General features: G+C 41.7%; 1 protein-coding gene across 1 annotated transcript in view; it reads right to left on the reverse strand.

Moving 5' to 3' along the window:
- Positions 1-19,036, reverse strand: part of TAFA2 (TAFA chemokine like family member 2) — a 1,231,988-nt gene that overhangs the window by 1,061,947 nt on the left and 151,005 nt on the right. Inside the window, exon 2 of the mRNA XM_078655863.1 lies at positions 14,132-14,227. The gene's annotated coding sequence lies outside the window, so the exon portion shown is untranslated. The remainder of the gene's footprint in view (positions 1-14,131; positions 14,228-19,036) is intronic.

The following is a 19,036-nucleotide window of genomic DNA, read 5'->3' on the forward strand; positions in this document are numbered from 1 at the left end:
TGGGCGTCTTTTCGCCTGGTTACGAAACATACATAATGTATCTTTATGCTTGTCGATTTCAGTTCCCTCTGCAGCACTCATAGCGACTGGGCAGATGGGGCTCCGCTCTGAGTGTATATGAATAAACAGATCTTCATTTAGTATGGAAGGCTAAGAGGTGGTCATTAGTGACCCGGGTGGCCCTAAACGGGTCTCTTCCTTCAGCCGAAGCAACAAAGAGAAAGAAGAGTAAGTGTGACCAGTCGGTTCACACTGGGAACCTGACGATCGACCAAGCCCAGAAGGAGAGACAGTCAAGCGTGGCCAGGCCTGAAAGTCACGCTTGAGAGGACTTAGACAAAAGTTGTAGCACATCTATCGACACAAATAAGCTACTGAGGTGAAACAAAGAAGGCCTGGTGAAAGCACAACAGGAGAACCAAGAGTAAGTCCCAAGCATGTGGGAACCCAAGAATTTGCCCCATGCACCCAGCATAACCATCCAGACCAGTAACCGGTGGCTCAGCTAGTCAGAGCTTCCAGGCTGAAATATTCAGATGCCTCTACAAAGAAAGGATGTAAACACATGGCCACCACTACTCCAAATTTTCAGCGATCTAAAGAAAAAAGGGCTGTGACCATCAAGGCAAGTTGTGATCACCTGTTGTACAGGTTAACCATGTGGCTGGCAAACCATCCCGCCAGTCCCTGTCTCGTGCATCACACTACTGCCTATGGCGCATTAGAACAATAAGAGTGGAGTACAACACTGTAATCATACCAACAGGAAAGAAACATAAATGACACGCTCAAGAATAAGTCAGCCAGCGACTACCTGCTCACCATGCCTGCATCCTGATCCTTGTGGAGAGAGGACATCTTGACCATGATCCATATATCCCTATGATTCAACGAGTGACTAGACAGTGGCTCCTCAATGGTCTTGCAATGACCCAAGCGCGGCACACATGAAACCCCAGCACATACCACAAGCATTCCTGTGACAACCTATCCAAGGCATCTCCTCTAGTGACAGAGATGGACTTGACACCGCTCCACCAACAGATTACAGGAGGTAGTAGGGCCTCATAAGGTTGCAGCACACCACCAGGTTGCAGCTCAACAGGTTACAGCACAACATCAGTCAAGCAATACCACCAATGCAAGCTTTGTGATGGGCTCTGACAATGCACCTGATGCTGTTTTTTTATTGACGTCAACCACAAATCAACCAGAGCATCAGCAGAGCGGGCCAACACCAGACTATGGACATGACTTCATCCAGTATGCTGCCAGAAGGTTTTGGATCGCTTCGAACCAGCATTCGTGTCCTGTCTAACACAGGTTAAATTAAGAAGACGAGAAAAGATGTCCTACTGCAGCGTCATCCGTCCATATATCCACTGCTGTCCTAATGAGTGACTATAGAGACTGATGGACTATGCTGTATCCAGTTTGCTTCGGGTGGTTTCCAGAGGTTGGAATTGTTGTCCTTTCCTTCAGATTTTGGGAGAAATGTAGTGTCCTGCTGGATACATCATGCAGTAGTCCCTCCCTAGGGGCAGTGTTTACACCCACCCCACAACCATCCATCTCAGGCATCACCAGTCAGGTGAACCTGCCAATTAAAGGATTCAGACGCACATGCTCAGGACCAGTTATAATTCCAAAGTAATGATGCATGTGTCATTACTAATTTAGCATGTAGGCCTAGGACCCACAACGCTACGCCCATGACAACAGAAACTGCCAAGACACCAAAGAACTGGTAAAAAAACGAACTTAATAAAAAAAAATGAGAACTAAAAAAAGGCAAAAAAACGAACTCAACATAACATTCCTATCAGAACTAGTGCCCATGGTAGGAGTACGTTACAACCAAGTGAATGGTAAGTGTACAGTACTATTGTACACAAAAATGAGGTTCAGAGACAAAGGAATCCACATTATAAGCTACAAGAGATCTGGAAGTTAAAAAAAATCCTGACAGAAGATGCATATTAAAGCACCAGCTGGACACTTACTGAACACCTGCTGAGCATGGCTACCTTGCGCAACAACTTAACATTTACTGCGGAAATGTAATGCTCATTAGCAAATTGAAGAGCAACAGAGACTAAGGGCCTTATTATGAGCTTGGCGGTCTTCGTCTGGGACTGCCACAGTGGTAGTCCCAGGAAGACTGTCAAGCCTGTGGTGCACCCACCCACCGGATTCCAAGTTGAATCCAGGGTGGGAGGGCGGTGCGGCGGCTTTGTCATGGTAGCGGTCTGTTAGGCTCATAGGACAGATTAACAAGCTGACCACCACTGCGAGAGTGCACTGTGTGGCATGCACCATGTCGTGCATGCCCCAAAGTGCATGCACAAACGTGCAAATGCCAGCAGCCACCCTGATGGGCAGATTAGACTGGGGGCCCCCCTTTATGCCTGCTTTTTCATGGCATGATCAATGCAATGAATGGCTTGTGGAAGGGCAACTCGTAATATGGATGGTGGTGCCGGGATCTGCACAGCTCCTTTTCCTACCCAATTTACACACCAAAGGCATCAGGATCCAGGATCCTGATGGTGCCGGCGGTGTTGTAGAAGGCTAGTTGCGGTCTGACCACTGCACTCGGAATACGGCAGTCAGAGCGTGATGGTCGGACAGCCACTGCGAGTACGGCGGTCCCAAGACTGCGGTAGTCATAATAAGCCCCTTAATGTGCTTCTACAGGTGTAGGGTGACAGATTTGGAAGAGATATGTCTCACACAAAAACATACAATGTACATTAAACTTCCCTTTCCAAATGGAGATGTGTAACATATGATGGTTTCACACAAATACCAAGGAAGATTCACACAGACACAAGCCCCCACTAAATGGGAGGACTACAGAACAGAGGGGCACACGCAGAGATTGTAAACTCTAGTCCTCATCAACAACTGTGGACTGAATTAAATGTGAACGAATGTACTCAGATCAACTATAATGTTTGGCTTGGCAATCAAGGCACAGCTTGGCCATGAAAAGTATGTCTCTATGTGCCTCGATTGAGGAGCAAGTCTTTTCCTACAATTTAACAAAGAAAACCCAAGTTCAGCCTTGAGCACAAACACAGAAGAACTCAAAAAGCTGATGGCGTGCTGACATTTTAGATGCCTGAAACGACACATGCAGAAGAACAGCAATCTCCCTACTGCAGTTAGTCTTCAAATATCTCACAGGCATGGCTCACTTCACATCACACATCAGTGCTTTCTATAGTCACATTTCATGTTCACTGGGCAACTTGAAACATACTAAATTGGTGCCACAAGGGATGCAATGTCATCGTAGCATCAGTGAAAGGAACCCCGTTATTGTTAAATGCGCCATCAACAACATACGTGACATATCCAGTGGTTCACCATGCATCCATTGGGAGCATCGCACACAATCAGTATTAGAATCATGATGATACTTGACAAATGTGGACGGGTGCACTGCAATCCATGTATAGCTGAAACAATGCAGTCCCTCCCAAACAGACACTGCAAGAACATTGTGTTACGTGTAACGTTGAGGATGGAAAGCAAGCGTGTATACTATACGCTATGATAAGACGCTGTCCTCCCTTATCCATTGGCTCATACCAATACCAACTCTCAACCATGAGAGCAACAATCATAGGATTACTACTCATCAACATTAAATGTACCATGCCACTTTAGACTCTTAGCTGTGTGTGAGCAGGGCCGGCTTCAGCACTGGTGGCGGCCAGTGCGGCAATCTTTGTTGGCACCCCTAACAAGCTTTTATGTTGCGTTCAAGCAGGTAACTGGGCTAGTGTCAGGTTTATCATGCGTACTCAGATGTGTGCCACTCTCGGCTCATAATAGGATTTAAAATGTAGCATTTACTGCAGTCGTTAAAACAAGAAACGCGTTTAGACATGAGGAAGACTAGATGAGTGGCAAGAAGTACAGGCAGTGCAAGAGGGGCAATAAAGGCAGAGTGCTAAATGCAGAGGCACACACAGATGTAAGGTATTGTGTGGCATACACAGCTGCATGCTGCTTGAACCAGTAAGAAGCACACATTTTAATAATAACTATGTTTGCAATGCAAACTATTGGCATGTGCTGTTTCAGAAGGTCCAAAAAGACAGTATTAGAAGTTTGTCCCTTATGAATCGGTGCATTTCACCTTAGACACAGAAGAGGTAAAAGCACCTGGTACATTAGGCCCTTAAAGTACTGAATAGCTATAGGTTTTTTGGGTGGGGAGGAGACTGCTGAATAACACTGAAATGTGTTGTCCGTTATCCTGCCACGTGCTCCTTTACAAATGAGCGCGCTTAAAATGGAATTCGTAAATACATTAATGGACCTCAATCGGCATGTCTTTTGCAGTGACGGAAGATACCGATGTTGGGATTGACGATAGCAAACATAAGGAAATTAGTAGTTTCCACAAAGCGCCCCTATTCTTATGCTACAGTTTAAGGGAATCATAATTTAAAAAATCAGTCACATAAAAATAACTTGTTCAGGGCTCTGTGTAGAAAAAGCAGAGCCATTCCATTTGCAACTCTGGCGAGCGTTTAATTACCTGGATCAGTTTGTGCGGTGCATTAAGGCGTGTTTGTGTCCATCAGTACTTAACCAAACGTAACCCTAAGAGGATAACACGCTGCATGAATTTACACTAGCACAGAATGATCTGCCCTGAGTTGTGTGTGCCCCTCAAGTACATAACATCAAATCTTCCTCGCAAGTTCTAAATTGGGCCGAGCTCGCACCTAAAAAGCATGGCTACTAAAGGGCATCTTCCCAATTGGCTGAAAAAGAAAACGTCTCCAACGTGCGTATTCATTTTTCAAAACGACGAAAGAAAAGCCAGCCCTGCCTTCACTGTTTCAAACCGTGCTGGCCGTGTGTATGACCAGAGTTCCAAGAAGCGGAGAGGACGCCTGCGTGCTTGGATGGATCAGTGGGTGTCTGGCTGCTATGAGGACAGGGCCGGACAGGCCGTAGCGGGCACCGGGTATTTCCCTGGTGGGCCGCCATGGTGAGGGCTGGTTTTGGACTCCTTGGGGTCGTTTTTGTAACTGGGGGTGGTTTTTCAGCATAGATGCAATATCGGCCCCCTGTCATAAAAGCAGCTGCAGTGTTTTACATCCCCCCCACCCACCCCCACCCCCTCGCCCACCCCCACCCCCTCGCCCGACCAAGGCCGGTTTGCGTTCCCAGTCCGGCCATGTATGAGGACACCTAGAAGAGTGGCGGGTTGGATAATTCGGCTGTAGCGTGCACTCAACACAAGTCGTTCCAGCAGCAACGCAGGTTTCCCATCCTGCAGTCGAATATAATCTCCGGCAAGTGTCACCTCTCACAAGATTCCCACTATCGGATACCATGTGAACACAGTTGTCAGTCCTTTATTTCCACATAATGTGGAAATGAAAAAGACCACGGCACTCATTTCAGGTACAGCGCTAAATGCGCCCCCTCAGTTTGGCGCCCGCTGCAATGGCATCGATCATTCAGCCATAAAGCCAGCCCTGTGTGTGAGGTCACTGCAGCATAGTAGCAACACTGGAGGTGGGCAAGCCAGAAAATTCACAGCAAGAGCTGAGCCAGAGCAGACCCAGTGTCTGGCTTATCTCTAAGAGCCAAAACAGAAGCAGAGCCATCTAAAGGTATGGTCAGCAGAAGCCAGTCCTGAAGGGCGGAGAGGCCATACCCCTCACCTTGTACCTGACATAGAGAGTGTTAGTCAGGCTGAGGAAAAGTCAGCCTGGCAGACACTCTTTATATTAAGGTCATGCAACCAGGTGCTATGCATGCGCTAAACGTGCAGGCGCCTGGCTGCCTGAGCTGAATTTCGTCAGTCTGATGATGTCACAGCTCCTGTGGGCATGACCTCTTCTGCCTGGCAAAGCGCTTGGAGGATGTCCCCCTCTTGGCAAGGGGGAGCATCATTGATAGCCTCGGGCCTTGGTGCTTCGATTTAAACCCTAAAGTGCCCATTGCTGAGTGTCTATCACAGACACTTTGTCACAGTGTAGGGTGGGGTAAATAACTCTCACTGACCCCTTTCCACTCTGTGATGAGATAGAGACTTGCACCTCCTCTTACTGGCTGACCTAAAGTGAGCCAAAGAGAGGGGAGGGCACTCCCAACCCTCCTGGAACCTCCGAGGCTTCCCTCCAGAGACCCTGCAGAAGTTAAGTGTTATGTTTTTATTTAATGTTTGGTGCGTACGTGCATGTATGTATGAATGTAAGTGTATATGTGAGTGCGTGATGTGAATGGGTGTGTGTGCGTGTGAATGATCAATGTCAGTGAGTATGCATGTGTGTGTGTGTGTGTGTGTGTGTGTGTGTGCAACACCCCATGCTTCAATTACCAGCTGCCACTAGGTTTGGCATGGTACAGCGAGTGTCCAGTAAAAATATAGCAACGACCCCCCTCCCCCAACGCCTTGAGATCTCACGGGTAAGTAGCGCGCTTCACAAATGTTCTGATTGATTGATTGATTACATTTCTTTAAGATGCTCTTATATTTGATATTTAAAGTGTGGCAGAGTGAAGTAACGTAATTTGTATAAGAAGGCACAATTGTTGATTTGGATTTCACCCAGTTTTCCTGCTAAAACCTTGTGCTATTCTACTGAATGAATATCTCCTAATAAGTCCCTTAAGCACTAAAGACAATGCTTTGTGTTCAATTAATTTCTTGATCTAAAATAGCAAACTACTGTCCTCGTGGACAAAGCTGTTTTGTGATTGTAAACGTGCGGTCTGCAGAAATGCTGGGTTTGTGACCACCAAGCACGTTTTTAAAATGTATCCTAGCCCTTTTATGAGTCAGAAAAGCCATTGTGATTCCTAAAAAGGCTTTATCCATTACAAATCACAAACAGGAGTGAGTGTGAAAAAAACGTCCTTCTTCTGCTTGAGATTTGCATTGCAATTTATCAATGGTTTGTGACTGCAACTGCACTCACAAACCTTTGATCGGTTACTGAACCTCGAGTTAAGGGTGTAACTGATTTGCAAAGGGGAAGCGCTCCTCACGGGACAGCTTCTCCTTTAAAAATAGTCTCAATGGGGGGGAACACAAATTGCAACACGTCACTAGTATTTATTAGGCAGGTCTTTTTGCAATACCCTGCAAATGGACAATTTACTAGTACATAGGTTGAATTGCTAACTACATTTCGATTTGCAAACTAGTCTGTGTGCACATTGCACATGCATTGTTTGGAAATGTGCATAGTACATAAGGCCCTATGTTCAATAAATACAAGTATCTGATGCTAGTCGACTTCATTCTGAAGGATTGGCTTCATCCTCAAAGGTTATACTGGCATTAATGAGAAACTTCTTGGTGGTGTATCTGCACCTTAGTTTCATATGAGGACTGCAAGGGCAGCAGTTGTTAACGGCCATTAAGTAGGTGTGTTTTCCCAATTGGCTCCACCAGACCGCACCTGGGCTAGCCCTTGTCCACAGTTCCCCACACCTAGATATCATTTTCCCAAATATTTTCACCAGCCTCTACATCAGTTTCCTGCCCTAGGAAGTCTCATAGTGAGCCAAATCACTAAAATGGTGGAAGGATGCCAAATGGCAAATCTGCAAGAGAAGTGAGACTCCTAACAGAGACACAAACGTTTGCCTAAACTCAGTAGTGAAGCACCAAAGAATGGTACACGACTGAACCTAGGATTTAAAAAAAGGGGGGCAGTGTAGGCCTCTTTTTTATACAGGCGATAGATTCTTCATCTCACACTTCACCATTGGAAAGCAAGGACGACAACATAGAAAAGTGTTATCTTCAGGGCCCTACTGGCCATAGCAGGCATCGGGCATTTACCAGGGAGGCTGGAAGGGTGAGAGACAATTTTGCCGCAGTGGGGGCCGTTTTTGTTACTGGGGGCCAGGTTTTGCAGCGATGCGGCTATATCAGCCCACAGTAACAAAAGCATCAGGGGGGCTGGTCCGTCAAAGTTGCCAGTGGTAGTTTGGGCTCCCAGTTCAGACCTGGTTATCTATATCCAATATTTGGAATATCCAACCTGGTCAAGCTTGCACGTATAGAAGTACTTCCATCCTACCATCCATAACACACAGTTTACCTTTTTATGTGCACATTGTTGCATTGAAATATTTTCTACTGTCCCACTGAAATAGTTAAATATAGGATATTAGCAGAAGAATACAGAGTGGCTGGTTGAGAACAGAAACCCAGCAAGATTGGTAATTGCATCTTCAAAAATTAAATAGTTATACTCAACGATGGAAATTCCAATTATTTATTTTTAAACTGTGAACCCAATTAACACAACTGTCAGCCTTTTATGTTACAATTGTCTGGTTTGTGGCAACATGAAACAAATTGAATGAACAATTCCTCTCAGAGGTGATACATTTCCAACAAAGTAATATTCATGGTGACACTTATAATCGTAACATCGTCTATATTGAACAATAATATGTTAATTCAATTTAAGCTTAATAACAGAATTGTGCTTTGATTAAAAAAGGTGTAGGCGGCATATAAGATCACTCTATGGTGTGAATAATGCATTACCTGAATTATGTATGCATTTTTTATGAATAAAATTCACTGCTTATGAACAATAACCAATTGTCATGGAGCAGCTAAATTAAATACTGTAATGTATTAGTCTTTCCTGTCCTTATTATAGTATCAGCAAACATCATTAAATTTTTATGCAAAGCAAATTCGTGTCCCCTCTAATGTCAATTCCTAGCATTTGCACTTACAAATTCTCACAAAAGAATTACCCAACAGGCTGTAAGTCAAGTTGTAGTAGCAAGCTGAATTACACATATATTGAAATAAAAATATTGTGTGACTTAAATATTATGTCAAAACAATTGTCACAACAACAATATTGATAAACAGAATATAGAAGGTAAGAATGTTTTTATGTATATAATATTGTTTTGAAAAATATTATTGTTTATAATATTGTTTACTTTTTTGTTGTATTTCATATGACATCATTTTATATGTATTAGTTTTTATATTGTATTCATTTTAGGTACTAATATCATTAATATTTTTTTTCATTTTTTAGTGAAGCTAGTCAATTTTAATGTGTAATACATTTTTCTACATGTAAGTACTGATTTATTAGTGGGCTGCTGGGTTTGCGAAGGAATGGGGTGTGAAGTTATTTAGATTATAAATTATTGTTTTTTTTTATTTTCAATTATATGTTTAATTAAATATTAAATGATAAATAATATGTAAATTCATTGTTAAATTTATATTTTAACTAATTGAATGTAGTATGCAATTTTTATTTTAGTTATGGGTAGTTGGGTGTGTAGAGGAATAGGCTAGGTCAAGTTATGTTTATTATAATATTGTTGCTTTAAAAAATAATGTTATGTTAATTAAATATGTATTTGCTAATTAATTATGTAAATGTTTTAATTATTTGCTATGTAAACTTCATTTTATGCAAATTATGTTATGTATTTTTATTCATTGTTAAGTTATTGATCAGCATAATTAATAATAAACTTTGTAAAATGTATTTTATATTATTATTGCTTTATTTTATTACTATGTTAATGTTATTTGTGTTTTATTTATACATATTTGTACTGCTTCAGTATGGAGGGAAGTGTTTTTATTTTAAATCTATTTATTTTGTTTTTTAATTTATTTTTGCATTATTAATTTTAAGTTAGATTTCATTTTATTTATTTATATTCTACTTATTTGCATTTTGAATATTGTAGATGAATAAATTATTTCCTAAAGAAAGGACATGTGCACAGGTTTAAAGTTCATGGTACAATCGTTGATATTTATTTGTAAGTTCGAAGAGAGAGTCATGGAACAACGGGTTCCCAAGTAACTTTGCCTTTTGCAGACAGTCTCATGTTATTTATACATTCTTGATTACATAGGATAATATTACACAAGCTGACTCATGACCAAACCCATACAGTGCATGCAAGGTTGTGCGTGCTTATAGGCAAAAAACACACACAAACATGCTCAGCCCGGGAAGTCAGTTAAAACGTCTTCCTGAAAGTACACGAGTAGAACATAGCAACAGAAGAACAAGAGATAATGGTTTCAGAAAAACTCGAGGTCGAGCAAGGGTGTAAGTTAGCAAGCCACAGTTTTCGACGGCTCATAAGATGGAGGTCTGTATACAAAATGAATTCCAATAAATGTATTTCCAAATGCAGTATTCTTTCTCAATATGTTTTTGATGTTAGTTATTTAAATGTTTGTTTAATAATGATTAGGAGTTAGAATGGTGAATGTAACCTTTCCTTAGTTAGACACTTTCCATAACTTCCCTTGCTTTGAAGTTGGAATAGTAAACACCTCCAAAGTCCAGTGCTTTCCCTTCTTTTGCTTACCTTGGACTGGGAATAGTCAGTCTAACCCATCCAAAGCCCAATGGTTTCACTAGTTTTGGTTACATTGGAGTAGGAATAGTAAATGTAACCCATAGAAAGTCCAACACTTTCCAGGCTGCTGTTTAAATTGGATTGGAAATAGTAAATCTAAGCCCTCCAAAGTCCAACACGTTTCCTACTGATGCTTAGATTTGAGTGGTAACAGTAAATCTAACCCCTCCAAAGTCCAACACTTTTTCTAATTTTGCTTCAATTTAGATTATATTAAATATTTTGACCACTGTAAAGTCCAATGCTTTAACTAATGTTGTTTATTTTTTATATTTATATTTTTTTATTTGAATAATAGATATTATGTTTATTTAATGTTTATATTACTTAAAAAATGGGGTATTTATATATTCAATTAAAAAAAATGTGATATACATTTTTATCAATTTTTAAGTTATTATTAATATTCTTAATGTAATTTTTGACAGTGTTATCTTGTTTTATGCAGATATATATATATATATATATATATATATATATATACACATACACACACACATCTTATTTATATTTAGTTCACAGTATTAATTAAAATAGCTTCATATTAATTGTAATATTTAAATTAGGTTGCATATATGTTTTGGTTATATTTAAGTTTACCTTTCACATTTAAGTTATAATATGAAAGTTGCATATATAAATATCAGCAAGAATTTAGAGTCTATGTCCCGTTTCGGCAGATAAGCTCTGTGGGATTGTTGTTTGTATATTTATATATACGTGATCAAAGGCATTTGGGTTGCCCGAAAAACGTCATGGCTGTGGTGCAGGGTGTCCACTAAATAAACCAGAAATTGCACCTAATCTGGGTCTGCATTTGTCAGTTATTTGGTACAGCAGCGTTACCAGGCGAAGAAAGCGGAATATATATATAATATATATATATATATACACACACACATAAATTACTTATATATATATATATATATGTCATCAAGTAACTATAGTTTATATCCTAAAGTAACCATAACTAGAGCCCTCGCCATACACTGCTTATAACCTCACATATTAAATGACTCTTGACATGTTTGATGGTATAATTGATAACATCACTGCAACATCTGAAATTACATCATTGATGACAACACTATGCATGGCGGGAGCGCGAGTTACAGTTACTTTAGTGTATGAGTTATAGATACTTGGGATAACTATAACTGGTGAATTTGTTTGTTTAAAACTATGGAGCTTATTACGGAGGTGGATTGCTTTGGGGACGGGACTCCCCCGACAAGGAGTTGGGGTTCCCACCAGCCGTATTACGATGGGACCGCCAGCACAGTGGTCGGAATGTGCTCAATAACACTTTGGTTTGCACTGCAGCCCTGGAAAAGGACCGCAGCACAAGCCACAGTGTTCTTGAGCACTTTGTGCACCATTGGTGCCTGGCACACAGTGCATGGATGTTTGGGGTGCACCACATGTGCTCCCTGACAACATAGCAGTGCCCTAAAAGGGACTGGGGCTGTCAGAATGTCCCTTTCTGACAGCCTTTTCATGGTGGTTGGACCACCATAGAAAGGCTGTGGGAAATGGTGCAGGTCCTGCTTTCATTGTAGGGATTAGTATCTGACTGCCACTCCGATGGCATCCTAGATGCTGTCGGAGCCCTCTGAGCTCCGACTGCCGGTATCATAATCCAGAAGTTGGACCGTTGCCCTGGATGTGGGGCGGACCGCTACCGCCTGTCAGTGGCGGTGTGCCTGACATCATAATGAGGGCCTATATTTTTACCTCACATTTTCACTTAACTATAACATTCCTTAAACCTTTGTTTTTTTGAGTGAATATATATATATATATAAAGAGAGAGAGAGAGAGAGAGAAAGGTATCAAGGATGGGATAGAAGAGAAGGGAGATGCAAATGATAGAGGACAGGGCAAAGACATGGAAATTGAATATAATCAAGAATCAGATTCATATGTAAAAATAAAATGACTTTTGCTGGTATGTCGTTTAAAAGTTTGTGGTTGCACATTTGTGATCATTTAGTGTTACACCATAGTAATCATAGTTAGAGACCTCTTCCAACAGTTTCAGTTCTCCAGTTAAATTTTGATTGAATTGTGACAGGAGATATGACTTTAATCTCGTGGCAATTCATATCTAATTCATTCTTATCAACATAATTGGTAATGTCATTCTGCAATTTCTGCATGGGTTTCAGAGTTTACTTACAATTACTTTACCATCTGCACACCTTAAGTTGTACATATTCTGGTTGCCAATCTTTCATTGAACTAAACACTCAACTGCCAAATGAACTGGCATCACGGTTACAAACAGACTGAAGAAAAAAACTGGGGTCAGCGGTTGCCCCAGCTTAAATCACTAACTATTTATTTATTAAACTGGGCATCTGCTTGACCCGGTTTAATCCTTGTTTGATCAAATCAATTGCACCCGCCTTCTCCTTTACCTTGGAAAAATCATGTTACTATCCCCTTTCTCCTTTCTTTGCAGCCCCTGGCTAAACCCCCATTGAGTATTTCAGCGGTGACGTTTCATCTTTGGATTAACATCAAGCAGCTCTTTACGTGCATGGGATAAGGAAGCATTGCACCTGGGGGGTCATTTGAATGTTGCAGGTGGCCCAGCAGCCCGCCAAAGTGGTAGAGTCATGCATTTCGGCACGCCACCCTCTGCAGACCTGCCTGCTATATTTGGAGATCCCTGTCTGCCTGGCGGGGATCCTTGTGATGGAAGTGCACCAGTCAGTGAAAAGGATCCATTTTTGTTAGATCTGAAGTGCCATGCTAATGAGGTCTGCTCAGAGTTCAACTTAGCTTTCCAGAACCAAATCCCCCAAGAGGGAATTTATTTCTGAAAAACAAAAAACAGTTATTAAGAATCAGCGGGAGTTATGCCTGCCTTAGTCTCGAGGAGACAGGATTTTTCATGCTAATGTGTGTATGAATGTATGTACTATGTGTATTGCCAAGCCGCGGCCCTGCAGGTAAGAGCGGGGGCGGCGTTGGGTCCGGGTGGAGGGGGGTATTTCGACAGGTGGTGACAATTTAATTTTACATTGTGTAAGCAGAATTCCGATCAGGGTCAAAGGCAAAGACACAATCAGAGTAATTGGAGAGGGGCTGGGTTCTAAGACCAAAAGTGGACTATCACTGTGCATTGAGGGAGTGTTCATGAAAGAGCTGTGACCAAAAGCATTCTCGGTGGGAGTTGGTCTTGTGTTGCAGGTTCAGCCAGGCCCCATAGCCAGCCCCTGCTGCACACAGCCATGAGCCATGTGCAGTGGGTAGGGTATATAATTCATAGAAGCTGGATATAACATATGATAAAAAACACAGAAATTGACTGAAAAATGGTCACAATTAAGTAATGGTTAGCTTTCGTTTTAACACCTTAAAGTATGTTTAAACAAATAAAACTCAAATTCACTTAAAAAACGACCGCTAAAGTGCAGTTGTGGTTATGATTTGAAAACCACTGACATTTGTAAGCTTTGCTTAGCTCTGCAATCATAACTCATACATCATCAATGCTGCAAACCTTAATTGCAACACCAAATGCAATGCTTCAGAAAAACACTTTGCATAGTCCATAGATGCCCCAGACACCACATGTGGCTTGGGCCACTGGTGAACATGCCATTGCCATTTTGCAAGAAAATATGCAGCGCTGCCACTTTCCCTTCTTGGCTCTTAACTGCTACACATAATAACCCCAAGAAGTACTATAGGTTCGACTTACCCTCTTTCCAGGATCAAAGCAGTGTCTTCTTCACTAATAAAAAGAGCTTGCTGGTTACGCCTCCATTAGGATTAGGTAGATGGGTGCTTTATCATCCTAGTTAAAGCAGAAAACATGTATAAAGAGGTATTAATTCACCACTTTACTTGTGCAGTGCTGGGTGATTTTATCTAAAGTAAAAACTGCACAGTGATAAACGTGTCAATGAATGTAAGGCTCACATTGTTGTATCGTTTACTGTTGTATCAAAGAAACAGCATTCAGCAGAATATGTTAGAACATCTCACATGTGTACAACATGGCATAGGTTTGCCTTATAGTTGCCTAAGATGCTGCTACTAAAGCACCTTTACAAGGGTGTTACACATGCTCACCCAGCAGTACAGTTGCAAACGACCTTACCACACATGCCCAGCCCAGTTCAGATAATGCTTTATAGTTGGCGATCATTAAACGGCTAAAAGCACAACAATGCATGTTATTTGTTCACAACCACCTAGACTGATAATGTTGCTCTAACCCAGAAGTACACATTAGGAAGACATCTTCACACCCATGTGCACCCAAACTGGCATCAAGGTATACCACTCAAGAGCATGTGCTGCTCGTAGGATCATACATCCATGAAGCAGTACCTACAAGTGAGCACACCTTCGCATGTGCAACAAAGCATCAAAGCTATATTGTTGGCTATCGAAGTAGGTCATAAGAGCAATATGTTTGGCCAGACGTGGATAATCATTCACACCCACACACTTCGACATTCCCAGAGCTTTACAAGGATTCTCATCAGGAATTAACTTATTTCTAGTTTTCGCATTAACCAATACAAACCAGTTTAACCCCTCCCATGCTCGTGACGAAACTGCTCCGTCACGAGCCTCGGGTGGGCTGTGCTGCTGACGGAGTGGTCCGTCACGGCCCGCTCGGCACGCCTGCACGGCGCGTTCTATTGAGCGGGCGGGGCCGTGACGGAACCGCTCCGTCACAAGCACAGCCCACCCGAGGCTCGTGACCGAGCGGTTCCGTCACGAGCATGTGAGCGCCGCGCGGCCCCTCCTCCCCCCTAGTGCTGCGGCGGAATTGCCACCGCAGCGAAGGGGTTAACTAATCAAGCATAATCAAATACAAACATATTGATAAGGTGATCAGACTCCGAAAGCACCAGGGCGCCATACACATATTAATACTGCACAATACTGGTAACTTCTTTTATGTCTCAAGCGCCTTGAAACGGCTCTATCCTGCATGTTAACCAAAAATATCGCCATCAAATAAAGTTCCCCAGGGATTTTTATTGTACTATCAATCAATGCGATGTACTGCGAAACAAAACCATACGTTTTGCGACATTCTCATTAATATCTCTCAGGAATTGAATTAAAGGACTTTTATTTTGTATTCTGTTACAGTCTGCACTCTGTCATCCAGCTCTCAAAACCTGTGCACGTGTTTTCCATTATTTGAAATCTCAGGAGCCGCTGAACACTTATTAAAGATGGCACTTCAAGGCAGTGCTTCATTTGAACTGGTGGCTTCCGGTGCTCGGTACCTGCACTTAATTGTCAGTACCAGCGCTTGTGACAGTCTGCCACAATGTGGCGCTGTCTGGCTAATTCACAGATAACCACAACGATAGTTAATTATAAATTCAATATACAAAAACAAGTGACTATCACCCCAGCCTGTCTTATAACTTTGGGGCCCTGGAATAGTCTAAACGGTCACACTTGTAGGAGTGTGATGGTTAGTAGTTGTGTTGTTATAATCATTGGCAGCACTGTCAGAGCCAATGCATGGCGCAAGCTGCAGCGGCCTCCTGGCGAGACCCTGGCACTTTTTGATTTTTTACAAATTCAGCACTGTTTCAAGGTTACATTTTGATCGCATTATTCTCTTTTGCTAGTAATTTGTGAGCAGCAACGAGTGGTATTTTCCTCATCGATTGTAAAAGAATCATTACTGTTGAGCTACAGTCAATGCACATCTAAATACACAGCTTGTTTGGGCGCTGCTCCATTACACAGGCTCAAAACAAAGATCGTTGGCAATAATATGAGCAGTCATTGTCTGCTAATGTGTGCCCATTATGGTGTAAGTGCTTTCAGAATTACAAGAGCAACTGTCGTTATTCAATGTTTTTACAGTTCTCCAGCTGCACGGATTTCCGTTAGATGTTTCCTACCCTACAGTGCACACTATAACAGTACAGTGACATCCACTACTGGTTAAACTTGACACATCACCCAACATTCCCACTCACTCGCCTTACTGCACGGCTCAAGTTGAATCAGGCGCCTGTCTGTGATGGAATCCTGGCGGCCATTTTGAGAGTCAACGGCGGGTACTGAGAGCACTCCATGGCATTCCCTGATGGCCTTACAGTTGGCAGATTATGTGCTATGCGAATTGCAACTTCAACAATATTGGGATCAGCCAAACTTTGCTTTGCAAAAGTGATCCAAAGGGACCGATGCTGGACACATCAAGAATAATTTGGTTAATGGATATTGACTGGTCCGCGTTATATGAGCGATTCTGATTTAAAATTAGCTTTTCATTGCCCCAAAAAGATTCATTAATCGCATTTGTTAATTCCAGGTTCGACTGTGTCAAGGAGACACCACAGTCTTGTGGATGGTGGGGGTACAATTGATTTATTAAAGACGCAAATACGTATACGATGCACCACCAGAGGAGTGGTACAGCTGGCAAACGGTACTCTGCCCACTCTCCACATTTAGGGCCTCCTACATTCAACATTTCAGTAGAGGAAGGTCACAGGCTGATAACATGAATTATTTAACCATTAGTTGCAGTGACATTTTATATGGCTTTGATGTGATAGCCTCCTCCTCTGACCACCAAATCAGAGTTTTTTAGATCACTGCTCAGATTCATGCGCCACATTCTACTAATTAATGCTGGTGTGACGTGGTTCCAAGGAAAGTTATATGGATCATTTTTGGGGAGAGGGTGTAGCCTAAGGCCTAGAGCAGTCGACCTCAAAGCTGGGGAACTGGGTCCGAGTCTCGGCAAGGGATGCCCAACATCCTCTGATTCTGGGCAAATCATGTAATCTCCCCATGCCTAACAAAATGAATGTGCCCTTCTGTAATGCAACTGGCTATGGGTCAGGTTTGCTCTATATAAAACTTGAGAAAAGAAAAAAGCTGTGTGGAAATAATGCTGTTCATTTCACTTCCTATGTCTAAGTTAGTATGTACAGACTCAATATGGGTGCTCGATAATGATCATGAAATTGACTTGGACAGTGACTATGTTGTTGAGTTAGCCATCAAGTGGAAATACACTGACAATCATACCTGGGATGTGCTTGTGAGATGAGAGCTGGGTTGTGATGTATCAGACATATAACACTTGTGTATCAGCGTGTGGAGGGCTATGCCGCCATCTATTAGTCCCATTACACAATCACAAAGGCATGTCCTTGGGACAATCTTACAATCAGACACGCCAATGTTAAATCTCAATGTACTTAATGTGTGTGGGGGTTGAGATGCAATCCACTTATGCAAAAGCATACCTGCTTCTCAGAGCCAAAAGGGGAAAAAGTAAAGACACAAGCAAACGCACTGAAGGACTGAATGCGTAGGTTGCACTGATACCTGCTCCTCACATAAAAAGTACAACAGACAAACATGCAAACATTGAGGAAGCACATGGGTGCTTGCTTTGGTAAACTCCGAAATTGCTCTCACACACATATCACAAACTCATCATCAGAATAATAATAAGTGCATGCATACCAAAGCCTTTATGCCATACTGTTGGCTCCTAGTTGTCGTACCAGAGGATGTTGCTATCACTGTACCAGAGACCTGTCTTATGAGCTTACCAGAAAATATGCCCCTCTATTTGTTTTATTCATCATTGTGGCAGAACACATGCCCATCACTGGATCAAATAGTGTGGTCATCGCTAGGAGTAAATATGTTCATGGCTATGCCATCCATTATTCATAACTATGCTGTGCAGTAGTTCAGCAATCTATCCTTTGGCGCTCTTAGCTGTGCTGGCCAGCACCCTTGCATATCCTGCAGACAAGCTCACCCTCTCTGGTGGTTCTCAGCACACTTGCAGCCAGGACACCATCAGACTGCAGACTAAGAAGTATAAAAAAGATAAAACAAGACAACAGGCCTTTTCCTATATGACACAAGTCAGAATAAAATTCCCTTTGGGCGAATTACCAAAGAAACACAAGTTCTTACAAACATATACATATAACCTCATCAATATCAAATCATAACAAGGAAGCAATATCAAAAAACCGTGAAAACACTATAATGAAAATATATATGCACAATTTATTAGCACACACTATATTTAGTTAAAAATGGGAAACATATACAAAACGGAACACTATAAAAATTATACATTTAACATTCCTATTAAAAAAGGAGGTACAAATAAAGGACTAAATTCCAACACAAGCTCTGAATTTTCCTTAGTCTGTTTTTCACGTATTACTCCTTGTCAATCAACGCGTTTCGGCGGTTTGTTTAGTATTTAACCACCTTCATCAGGACAATGACAATAAATGTTTCCCAATGGTTCTGAAATTCAAACAAAACCAATCTTAGTGACATATAATTCATTCCAAGTATATTTAAAAAAAACACATAATGTGTACAAGTTTATACAACCCTAAGTACATATAAAAGTCCATAACATTGCTTCCATGTTACACAATACAAAACAATACATAACATCACATTACATCATATCACTTATTGCTATCTCCTGTATATAAAAGACCAAATCATAGACAGTACATTCAATGATTATGATTACATAAATTTATTCCTCGTGCTCACAGGGTCTTATGGGGTCTCTACATGTTAGTCATTTATTCATAAGTACCCTTACACAGTGCTCCAG

The sequence above is a fragment of the Lissotriton helveticus genome, chromosome 1_1 (genome assembly GCF_964261635.1).
Source record: "Lissotriton helveticus chromosome 1_1, aLisHel1.1, whole genome shotgun sequence".
Classification (NCBI taxonomy): domain Eukaryota; kingdom Metazoa; phylum Chordata; class Amphibia; order Caudata; family Salamandridae; genus Lissotriton; species Lissotriton helveticus.